The sequence below is a fragment of the Miniopterus schreibersii genome (assembly GCF_964146895.1).
Source record: "Miniopterus schreibersii genome assembly, chromosome: 2".
NCBI classification, from domain to species: domain Eukaryota; kingdom Metazoa; phylum Chordata; class Mammalia; order Chiroptera; family Miniopteridae; genus Miniopterus; species Miniopterus schreibersii.
The window spans coordinates 76,776,288-76,787,919 of record NC_138102.1 but is presented as its reverse complement, the minus strand read 5'-3'; positions in this window follow the sequence as shown (position 1 = coordinate 76,787,919).

Below are 11,632 nucleotides of genomic sequence, written 5' to 3'. Positions count from 1 at the left end.
GAGACTTAAAAGGTCTTAGTGGACTTTAGGCACACATGGAGCAGAGGAAATTCCCTCAGGTCAAGGCACAGTGGACATTCTGGCAATGGCATTATATCTGAAGAACACACACAGATAACCTGAGCTTCCAATTAGGCCATTCTTCTCCTCACTTGATTATGGACCAACTTGGCTTCATTGTGGGCTCAGCAAAAGCATCTCTCTTCTCATTTAAAAACCCACGGTAGCTTTGGCTCAGTTGGTTGGAGCATCATCCTGTATACCAAATAGGTTGGGGGATGGGTCCCTGGCCCGGGAACATGTGGAAGGCAACCGACCAATGTATCTTTCTCAAATCCATGTTTCTCTCTCGCTTTCCCTCTCTCTCTCTCTATCTCATCAATAAACATATCCTTGGGTGAAGATTAAAAACAAAAAAAACAACTCATGCTAGTTTTAATTTCTGGCTCTGCGTGAGCAAATGATTGAAGGACACAGTGGCTCTATCTACATTGACAGCTGGACCACACTAACCTACCATCTCATGGGCCCATGCCACCCAGACTCCTCTCTGCCAGCCTCTGGGTGTTTCTTCCCCTCCTGACCACATTGTTGAGTTGCCCCTAGAACAGAGTAGGGGCATAACATACCACCTCACAGTGCCAGAGTATGATTTGGAGAATGAGTTCAAGTTGTAGCCATATCCAGCCCAAAGCATAAAGCCAAGAGCAGTACCTGATACAGAGCTCAAGGGAAACCTGAAGACAATTATCCAAGAGAAGACGGAAGAGAAAAAAATGAATGGAGCTCTTCTCAGCTGGCTCTTCTGTGTTACCACTTCACTATCTTTTACTTTTCCTCACCAATTACCAGAACTTTTAATTCACCCTCACAATTTTGTTCCCTTAAAATATTCCTTCTGAGACGTGAATTTGCTCTGAATCTGAACTATATGTTATTCCTCCTGGTTAGCCAATGTCCTTGAGTTTTGCTGTGCTTTGCTGCCTGTCTTTCTTACCTGAGTAGTTTATTGTCTCCAGTGGACTTTGCCATTCATTCTTCTCATTGGCAATTTGTTAAGAAATTCAGCAACCAGTACTAAGCCCGAGGTTCAATTCCTGATGGTAGCATTATTAATATTTTGGTATTTTCCATTTGGCCTGGCTGCTGGCCTTATTTGAACTGGGTGATTTTCAATCTATACTCCATAACTCTTATGATTGAAAATATTTGTATATATAATATTCTAAACAATAATGTGTTATATATGTCAAGCCTTTTTTATAAACTTCATTTATCTTTTTTAAAACAATAAGCCTAATCAATATGAAAAGTACTGTTTGTTCTCTGATAATACGTGAAAGCATTTTGTAAGATTTTCTCAATCACTTTGTAAACTCTTTTAGAAAGAGCTTTGTCACTTTGTAAGACTCTCAAATTTTCCAGTCTTTCATGAAGCTAGGCAACTATTCAAACACCAGGCAAAGACCTCTAGAATTTAAATTCTAGCAACAATAATGTCATGCTTCCCTAAACAGATTTCCTACTAAGAATGTTTCAGCTCCTGAAAAAGGCCCTGTAAGACAAAGCAGTTTAGTACAATATAATTTTTTCAAAAATTATAATAAAGGGGGTGAAATTCCTGATCAACTAACTAAAGAATTTACCATAATGTCACAGATAGTGAACTATGAATTATTTTCAGTAAATTGTATAATAAAAAACTCTTTTTTAATATAATAAAGGGTTTTTATTTTAAATAATACACATTTGTAGTAGAAATTTGTAAATGAAAGAGAAAGAAGGAACCTCCTCATTATCTATAATACAAATGATTTGTTCATTTCACTAGTCTTCACAATTTAAAATGAATCACTGACAAATATTATGTGGTTGAACCAGGCAACTCACAAAACCTCAAAGTAAGTGCTCAGTTGACTCCATCCATTAATTTCCCACAGAGTCAGGGCCTTCAATTTGTTCCTGCTTCCCTAAGTATTATAGTAGTACTGATAATAACACTCATTATTATCAATTTATTGAATACTCATCAGACTAAGCCTTTAACGGTGTGCAGACAGTATCTATTTTATTGTCCATGAATGTTTTAAGGGGGAAGTATGATTCTTCCTCCCATTTTGCAGATGAGGAAACTGCAGTAACAGCCCCAAATTCCCACAGCTATAAGGGCTGAAAGAACTTATTCAAATGCCAGATTTCTAGCTCCAGTTCTTGAGACTTTGATTCTGTAAGGCTGAGCTGAGGCCTAGGAATCTGCATTTTAGAAGCAGCCAATGGAATCTAATGAAGTGATGTACCAGCCATTCACTGCTCTTCTGTCTGCATGAATGCAGAAACCAGGACTGACTTCAAGTAGTTCTCTAGTCTAGGAGATCTTTAACCACAGTGGTTCATAAGTTTTGGGGGACCCCAGACCTCTTTGAGAATCTGATGGAAGCTACAGACTTTCTTGCAATTAAAATGTAACAAAAATTGTTTGCATTCATTTTCAGGGAGTTAAAGCCCATAAACCACAGATTAAGGACTCTTGTTCTAGTCTTTCTCTACCTCTTTTTCCCTAGTGTCTCTTAACTTCATTATTCTCACCTCTAAAATAAGGGCACTAACCCTGCTTTGCAAGGCTATTATGAGGATAATATTTTTAATATAGGTGTTTTGAGATACAGAAATAAGAACACTACATGTGAACCTCATGCTCATAATGGATCAAGAAATGGAGAACAGTTGTGAGTAGAAGGGGCTCCTAAAGAGACTTAGATAGCACTGGTTAGGGAAATGACCAGCAAGTAACCAGGATCATAATCAGAATGGTCACTTGCATTTGTTTAGTACCTACTGTGTGCCAGAGGGCACTGTGGTTTGTGCCTCAAAGGCTTTCTTTTCTAGTGCCCACAACAGCTTTTTGATGGTATCATCATCCTTATTTACAAATGAGGAAACCCAGGCTGAGAAAGATTAAATAATTTGCCCAATATTGAACAGCTAGTGAAATGACTCAAATGCAGGTCTGTCTATTTAAAAAGCTCATCCAGCTTTCATGATATAAAAGTATAGCCAGAGTTTCCTTTCCAGCTGGGATTCCATACCTGGACCAGGCAGGGTTTCTGAGGCAAATCCTGGAGGGGGAGCCTTAGTCTACACTGCACCCTCCTCCCGACCATCAGTTAACCTGCTCTGGTCATAGTCTGCAACACTCCCACGGGCTTTAGTTACCATCAGCTATCAGTTGCTTTGCCTTCCCAATGGAAGAAATATAACAAAAGGCACTGGAAATATTCAGGCTCCTAGTGGAAGAGCCACCAAACACAGATCTGTGGCACGTTTCTACTATCAAAGCTCTTGGGACCAGCTGCATGAGTCACAGTTCTAGATGCTGTTCCAATTAGTAGGAAACAGCCTTTCCTTTAAATAAGTTTCTCTTTCAGAAAAGGCTTTAAAGCACACTACAGATAGGGCTATGAAATATTTGGCTACATGTCAATCCCTCCACAGCAAAAGGAAACCTCCTCTCATACCAGTAAAACTAAAACTAAGTCCAGGAAAGTCTTAGCCAGAAAGGATGAAGAGATATGTGGTGGAAAATAATGTTTCATTCCTATTCTGTTTCAAACCTATAACATTCTTTTGAAGGACTTTACTAATAAGAATTAATAGTGAGAACAACAAAAAAGTATTAACTGAGGTACTAAGGCCAGTAGGTAGTCTGGTCTCCTCCATAAGTCATCCTATACTCCTCCTCTTCCCTGCCTGGGCTCGTCCTAATGTTTTTTCCTTAAGGCTGCTTTTCACGTCCTTGTTTTACAGAATAAAGCTGTAACCCAACCTTGCCTCAGCACTAACAGATGTTGCAAGAAATCACTTCAGCTTAAATCCTGTCTCTCTTCCTTCACCCCACAACTCCTATCAATGCCACAAGCCTTTACACAGAAATTGATAGCTTCAAAAGCATTAGCCATTTTTTGCAACATACAACAAACCTTTTTCAGTTGAATTTTTTTTTAGGAGCTAGCTCTCTTGGATATCTCAGGCTATTTTTGGTTGGTTACTGGAGAAAACCTGTTACATCAGGCAACTGCTTTTCTTGTTGTCAAAGATAAGCTTTTCTGATCTAGTACAGGCCTGAATCTGCTATTTATTAACTAGCCTTGTGACTTTCAACAAACTATATACTTCTCAAAACTTTAATTTTCTTTTCTGAAATACCTTCCCTTAATTCCAATATAAGGAACCATGTTTTCAAAAACATTAAAAAAAAACACATAGTGCTTTTTTGTAGTGGTTATTGGTGTTGCTTTTATATTATACGTCATCTGGAGGTTTCTGGGACACCCAGAAATAAAGGCTTATTAACAACAGAAAGGACAATTCTAAGCTCAGGACCTGGATGGTTAAATAAGTTAGTAGGCTCAACACTTTTCTCAACATATCAGAATTTAATATGTAACCAATTCAACATTTTATTATACATAAAACAACAACCCATAACCCTGGATTTCTAATTGCTTATCACTTACTAGAATACAGTGGACAAATACACAATAGCTTGGAGTTCAGGAACCAGAAATAGCTCATTAGTAGTTTTGCAAATAATTGTCTAAAACAAAGGCAATAGCAACCAGGGACAACCCTCAATAATACCTAACTCAGGAAGCTTGGTTCAGGCCCCATTCCTGAGTCATTCCTGAGTTGTCAGGTTTCCACAACAGAGAAAAGAATTTAATTTAGCTAGTGTAAGCAGAAACTGGATTATTGCACTGTACTAAACAGCTTACTAATCACCGAAAGAGCTAATGAAACAAACTCTAGGACCTTCTAGGAACAACTCCCCAGCACACACCAGGCCATTGAGGTTGCTGACTGCTGAATAGGAAGCTGGTGTACAAACATCCCCTCACTGCTATGAGGAAGAGCTCTCCACAAGCCCCACTGCTGCTGCTGGCTCCAGCACTCCACCAGGCCTGAGACCATCTGTATGGGCAATACATATGCCCTGTGCCTTGCCTCTCAACACTCATGACACTAGTGGCCAGGCCCTAGGGCCTTTGCTAATATTGCTCCAAGGAAACTACATTACCCCCAGCCAACCCTGCTCTGCTACACTTCTGCCTTCCAAAAAAGAAAGCATCTAAATCCCATCCACAACTCTGGCTGCAAGGGTATCTAAGAAATGTGTTTTTTTTCGTTTTTCAGCTCCTGTAGTATAGAAAGGCACAGAAGGAGGTTAAATGGATGTTGAGTGACAACCCCTCATGCCCACCATATGAGTCAGTGCTCAAAGACTCATATTCTTTGCAGTCCCCTCTCCTCCTCACCCACTCTCCAAGAATGCTGAGAGGGGTATGGGAAATTAGGTGATAAATATAGCCAGAATTTGGTAATTGGAATCAATGACTTAGAATCAGCACAGCTGCTAAGGATGCTTACGAGAAGAGTTACAACCAAGATGAGGAAACTTCCTCTCCTTGCCTGGCAGGGCATGGCTCAGTGGTTGAGCGTCGACCTAGGATCCAGGTGATCGGGGTTCGATTCCCGGTCAGGGCACATGCCCGGGTTGTGGGCTTGATCAATGACTCTCTCATCATTGATGTTTCTGTCTCTCTCTCTCCCTCTCCTTTCCTCTCTCTGAAATCAATAAAGGTATATATATTTTTTTTTAAAAAAAAAGAAACTTTCTCTCCATCAGCCAGCAATTTTTTTTTTAAAAAAAGCATTGTTCTAAAATAAAATAATAATAAAATAAAATCAAAAGCATTGTTCTTCTGCTTAGGATCCTCAGAGGACATGGGATTGTTTCCCTCCCTCTGGCAGCCTGTGCTCATCATGCCATTCTAATATACACCCTGCCCAAAGGCCAATATAAGATAACTTGGCACATTTTAGGTCTTCTCTTCAGAATTAAGCAATTAGATTTCTTATACTGAGAGCCATTTAATCGTATTGGGCAGAGCTTCCAAGTTCACCAAGGGCCCTAGTAAGAGAAGATTCTTCACATAGAAAATTTTCTATTTGTTAGTAAATAAATACCTAGTCAAAATAGCCTTCTCACTGCAAGAGTTGCTGCAGTGTTATCGATGTTCACATGTATTTTGCAATAGGGTCTGCTTTTGGTCTCATCATGATAAAGCTGCCAGATGTTATTACCTTCCTTCTAGTGACTCTGAATTCCAAGTTCCTATCACACACTGAGCAAAATCCTGGCAAGTGCTATTATAAGCAGGAAAAAGAGACACAGAAATAAAGACAGATGTGGTCCCTGCCCATGTAGACCTTACAGTTTAGTGACTGGTTCTAAAAAGATGTTTAGCACAATAAACAATATCATTACAGCCATGAGATCTGTGTGGACTTTCTGAGACTGAATCGCTCCAGAGTTATTTGCCTTTGGGCTTTGTTCCCACACATAAAAAAGTTTTAGCTACAAAATAAAATTGCTTCAGTGTTGGAATTTGGAGAGGATTCTGGAAGAAAACTCTAGTTAAGGACAATGTATAAACCAAGTATAGTAGTCTAGGTCCCAGTGCTAATAGTTTTGGACAGGTAGTTGTGTTCTAAAGGTGGGAACTTGGAGCTCATATGACCCATAATTGAGGTGTGGGGCTTGTGGTCAAGTCCTGGTGCAGATATATCAGCACAGAAGCCTCACAGAAACTCCATCTCAGTGACAATTAACAGGCCACAGATCAAATTTCAGTTATCTTGTTGCAAAACCAGGATAAAAAACAAGCTAAACTAACTTATCCATGGTCTTCTTTACTGTCTGAATCGCATCTGCTTCCATTTAGCTAGGGAAAAAAATATTTTAAATTAAATATACCTCAAACTCACGTGTTTAGATTAGGGGGAGGTGTTAAATAAAAAGGGTAAAGCTTTTGCCAAAAATACTTAAAAATAGTTCTAACTAGAGATTTTGTGAAATCCTTCAGGCTACAACCCATGCCCCAGTCAATTCCAGTTTGGTTTTTATTTAAGGTGACATTTCATTCAATCAAAAGAAGGCATACTCATCACATTGGGCTTTCCTGCTTCCATACTGGGAAACAAAGGGCCTAGTCCTTGTGAGTGAGACCTATTTCCCACTTTTTTCAAAAGCCTGTATTATAAGCCAGGCAGTACTGGGCACTAGGACAATTGACATAAATAAGTTATGATCCCTGCCTTCCAGGAAAATAATCTCTACCTCACAAAAAGAGATCAAGTAAAGTTCCATCAAAGTCAAAGGGCACTACTTGACAATGATCACACATGAACAGCCTGACTTGGGCACCAAGCTAGTGTGGAAATATACAAATACCAAGCAAGTGAGAAAAACAAGAGCTATTTATTGAGTTTGCTATAGCAAGATTGTCAATCACCGTCACTTGAATTTTGGCAGACAGTCAAAGACAGGTAGAAGAGAGGGAAAGCTTTAGAGTAGAATTAAAGAGAAGCTCCAGGTGTGCCCTGACTAGGGGCTGTTAGCACAGGGAAACTGGAGTCAAGTTACCTAGAAACAGGACATCATATGTAATTGGTTAGGGGTACATATTTGGCTTTCTCTGGTGGTCCCAAGTTGGAAGTAAGGACAGAAATTAAGGAAGTTGTCAGTTATTAATTAGATCCTGGCCATTTGGTGCTGACTACTATAGAAGTTATTATTCAGCTTCCTGGATTGTCACTAAAGATAGCAATCTGACTCCTTGCAAGCCTGACTCCCAGCAAGCTGACTTCCTAGGCTGTTTACTGTAGATAAGGGGGTTGGTTTCCTGGGCTATTGCTGCAGGTGGTGGGTCAGAGTTTATTTTTATATATGGTCCAGTGGTTATTCATTTGTATAGTGAGTCTCTCCCAAGACTAGAGTTCAATTCTGTCCTGGCCCTAGGTAGGACTTCATTTGACATTAGCTCCCTCTTTTAGTGCAAGTGTCCCCAAAGCCTCCCATATAGACATCCTGGGGTCTCCCAACATGCTCAACTTCTAGTTTTGATTTACGTAAAATAAGGAGAAAAAGGCTTGCCTACAAAAAAATGAGCATATTATCTTATATAAAACAATAAGTCCTTGAATCATGCATGACCTTGTGGGAAAGACCTGGTTATCTTTAATGATATTAAACATCTCTGGCATAAGCATCAGCTTGCAAACATAACAGCAAGTCTATAGCAAAATAAAAAATATAAACATTACTGAATGAAAAGACATTCTAAAAAAATAGAAGATAGAAAAAAATTTAATAACTACTCTCTCAGTTGTAAGATTAATGGTGATACTTTTCTTTTTTGCTTGCTTGATTTCCTAATACTTTTTACAATCAGTTTTACAAATTTTTACGTTGTTCTTGTGAAATAATAAATAACAGCAAAGTTTTAACTTACTCAAAACCTATAGTATATTTGAAAATTTAGACCTCTCATAGCAACACATCTGACTTGTTAATAGCTGCCACCTGTGAGCACCAGCCGCTTCTATGGTTATTAGTCTCATAACAACTACAACAAATCTACAGAGTATTTCTGTCACATTTTACAGACAAAGAAATCCAAGTGCAGATGATACCGTTGTAATTAACCTAGTTATTAATAACAGGAAAGGAGCAAAGGGAAAGCCAAATATTATAGGCATGTCATTTGTGCAGCTTTGCCAGGAAGCTACTGTTTAACACTCCCCAGGGAGCCACTGGTCTATTCCCCATAGATCACTGGGGGAAGGGACTGGACAGGGGAAGAATACACACATGCCCAGTAAAGTCTGAGTGACATAGGGAAGGTACTTGTCTGTCAGTCACAACTGGGAGCAGTTCATTGGCCAGAGTAGGCTTGGAAACTGCAAGCCTGGGAAGATTTGAGATATTTAATCCCCTATACAAAGAAGTTCCCTCTCTTGGCTCCTGGCTTGTGGGGCTCTCAAGCTACTGCATTTGCCCACATGGCCCACAGCCATGTGGACCCCACACACAATGGACTAATGGACTGCAACTAGCCTAATGCTGTACCGGACCCAATTCTAACATGGAATGGAAATTTTGGACACTGGCTTTGCTTCTAGCCCTGCTGAAGTCACAGTTATACCTCTTCCAGGACTAGATTAATTGAAATGGGACTTTGGAAACCCAGGGATGTAATTCCACGCAAATAAAAATCACTCATCCTTCCAAGCAAGTCTCAGAAAATTATTTTTCCCCACATATCATGAGGACCCTACCTCCAGCACTCAGTGGGGAAAGAGATGCCCCTCTTCCACCTATAACACAGAGAGGCTGACAACTTGCCCAGTTCTGTCTGACTGCAACGTTGGAGCTCTCAGCTACTCTTCTGTTCTGTTTCCCTTCTAGGACACATACCCTTAAACTGTGCCTCATTCCAGATGCATGACCATGAAAACTCACTTCCTACCTGTAAAACAGAGTGATAATTGTGCCTACTTCATATAGAGGATTGTAAGAACAAGGAGATGATGCACATACAGAGCTAACACAGTACCCAATGCCTTGGAAGTCTTCAATTCATGGTCATTGATAAAGGGCTATTTTTTTTTTCAGGGATTTATGAGTGCTCCAGGAAGGGTTTTTGTATTTAAGTTAAAAGAAACAGCAATAGGTAACAAAAGCCATTGAAATGGAGTTGTGTGAAGTTGTGAAAAGATTAGGTTTTGGAATAAGTTAACATTAGTTAAGAATGAATATGAGGATTTTTCAACATTTACCTATTTTAGTAATGAGTTGTGGTTTATTTTGATAGAATAATAAAATAGGAAAAAAAGAAAAGTTAATATTCTTAATTTTCCTGTGGCTAACGTCAGGTTGCTCAGGGCCTGAGTAACAGCCAGTCATCATAAAGCACTGAGAGGCCACTTCCAGCTCTGACTCCAATACAGTCAGGGAGCCTGCAAAACATCCTGATGCTCAAACACGCCCCAGATATTTTCATTCAATTGGTCAAGGTTGGGTCCTGGCAAAAGTAGGAAAAGTGCCCAGGTAATTCAATGTGCAGCCAGCTAACAACCACCTGAACCTAAAGCCACAAGGAAATATCTTCTTTGGGACTCAATTTGCAAATATATAGATGACAATAGTCACAACCCCCGCAGGCAAGTGATCTACTGAAAAACAATTAACACTCGTCTGGTATTAAACACACTTTTATTAATTTTATTTTTAAATTCCCCATTGATGAGAATAATATCTAATATTTTTGAGCAATTATTACAAGCTAGCACTCATACCACTTATTTCTAAGCACTTTTCATAGTTAAATGTATGACATAGGATTTGTGTGTGTATTTTGTTTGTTTGCTCTTTATGCTACAAAGCACATGCAGTATATTATGATGATTTTTGCATGAAATAGTCAATAGTATTTTAAAGAAATTATATGACATAAGATTTAAACCCAGGCAGTCTTGCCCAAGGGTCTGCACAGTCAAACTCCATTTTATGCTTTCAATAGTGCAAATGTTCTTAAACTTTAAAAATGTTTTGGGTGCTGAAAATTATTGACTTAAAATTTATAAAGATGAAACAATTTTTTTCCACTTTACCCAGCATTTTTACAATTTGGCAATTTCTGCTTATGAGCTATATTATTTGATTTGTCTACTGAGCCAATTGTCATAAAACTTCCCACTCTGGAACAGGTAGATGTATTTAATAATAATGAGAGGGGCAAATCATTCTAACACAGAAACTCTCAGTTTTCATCTAGAGTTTTAATTACCATGAATTTGAGTTCAGGATCCCTCATTTACATGAGCCTTCTCAGGCCTGGAAAGAACCATAGCTATTTTTTTTTTTATTGTAAATTTGTTTTATTTTTCCTAAAGAGGGCTCACCCAAACCTGGACCTGTCTCTTACCTAGAAATAGGTAGATATGAGATTGAGTCCTAGTTCAAGTCTCTAACACCCAGACTAATGCAAGAGCTGCAAGAGCTTTCAAGCTGACCTTTTTACCTGAAAGCTGCTGGTTCTAATCCTTACCACTGACACCCTGGAAGCAACCTGCAAATACCATTATCACCATAATACTGCCCTGCATTGACTCTCATTGCCCACAAAGCCCAGTCACCAAAGACTCTTTCTTCATAATATGCCTTCGCCTATATCTTCAATCTTCTCTGCATTCTTCCATCTTTATACAGTTTGTTAGCACCTTTATACCCTCAGTGCCATTTTATACCCCTTTCTACTCAACACCTTTGAGTGTGACTCATTCTTTCCTACTTCCTTGGTTTTATTCATGCAGTTAGTTAAACCTATCAATTCTGTTTCATTTAAAATTTTCCTAATACCACTGAAATATGCCTGCCCATTGATAATTCCTACTCATCTCTAAGGCCTAGTCCAAATTCAATTTGTACTAGTACTTCTCCACAAGCCTCCCCAAAAGAAAGGGTCACTTTTGTAATTACCAGTTGTCTGTCCTGTTCATAGGATCTTTGTTCCATACTTCTTAGAATCATTGGTGCTAGTACACATGTTCATCTTTCCTCCTAATTTGTAAAATATGGGGTCACACCCATTGTTGAATAAAGTGCTACAAAAACTATGGGTTTTCATCAACAATTTTTTGAATATTTATAGTATCTTTAGACCAAATTTTTTTTTTAAATCTCATAGGTTGTTGGGAAAAGAAGTGTGGCACATATTATTTTTTGTGATTA